Source organism: Triturus cristatus, chromosome 5_2 (assembly GCF_964204655.1).
Source record: "Triturus cristatus chromosome 5_2, aTriCri1.1, whole genome shotgun sequence".
Classification (NCBI taxonomy): domain Eukaryota; kingdom Metazoa; phylum Chordata; class Amphibia; order Caudata; family Salamandridae; genus Triturus; species Triturus cristatus.
The window spans coordinates 606,480,575-606,481,767 of NC_140588.1; positions in this window are offsets into that span (position 1 = coordinate 606,480,575).

Genomic DNA, 1,193 nt, shown 5'->3' on the forward strand with positions numbered 1-1,193 from the left:
CGGAAGTTTTTTTCCGGCATGTTCGCGAGATTTTCTGCATGGTTGCGGGTCGCCAACTTACCCATGTGGTTGCTTGCGGTCGCGGCCATCTTGTTTTGAGTTGTCTCGCGGTGCATGATCGCGAGAAGAAAGACGTGATCGCGTGACGCATGACGTCACTACGGGCGCGAACTGTCGCGAGACAGCGCAAATAGCTAAAAACAATACAAGATCTCATGGAGAACACGACCAGATCAAGAAAACTTGTCGGCGAACGCAGGGATTCAGGTAAGGCGATCGCGCGCGCGCGAGAATGTATTATTTTACAGCGCGAGCAAGAAACAAATTATCGCCAAGCTGCGGAAACCGGAATTTTTGACATTTTCGCGCTCTCCGCGGAACGCGAAAATGTCAAATTATCGCAATTTCCGCGAACGGAACGAAATTTTCGCCCAGGCCTACCATCCAGTCACGCCTAAGCTCCCCACTGTGTGTGGCTGTCTAGGAGGAATCTACAAAGCCACCATAGACTGGCTGCAGGCACCAAATGGCTAAGGCAAGGAAATGGCAACTTTCTTAAAGTAGCCTTTTAAGAATTGTAATTTGAAATTCGACTTCACCAGAAGTTAGGATTTTAAATTAGGATCCAGGCATCAAACTTGAACCAGTTATAAATTTTGTAAGGTAATCCCAATTTTGTCCTATGGGAGATATAGGCCTTAAAGTAGTGAAACACGAGTTTTTTATTACCAGAAAATTTAAAACATAAAAGTAAATGTCCCACTTTTTAAATACATTGCACCCTGACCACTTGGCTGTCCAGGGCCTACCCTAGGAGTAACATATGTGTTAGAAAGAATGGTTGGAGCCTGGTATTTGCCTTAATGAACTCAATGCACTTGTAGCGTTTTGTACAAGTATGAAGGATGAATGGCTCCTCAAGAACAGAAATGTTTTCTAAGTCCAAACTACATGTGCAAGTTTTGGTTGTACTGCTAACTTGATGACAAGAAGACAAACATTCTGCATGGGCTCATTAAATGCCAGTAAACTTTCTTAGTTGCAGGAGGGTTCAAACAACTCTGCTCCTAGTTGCAAAAGACATTTTTTGTTGCAAACAGTTTGGTGGAATTCTTCCAAGTAAGCAACAGCTTCCACTCTCCCAGGCCCTTCTATACACTCAAATGTAAAGTTCTCCCTGGCTCACTGGACTT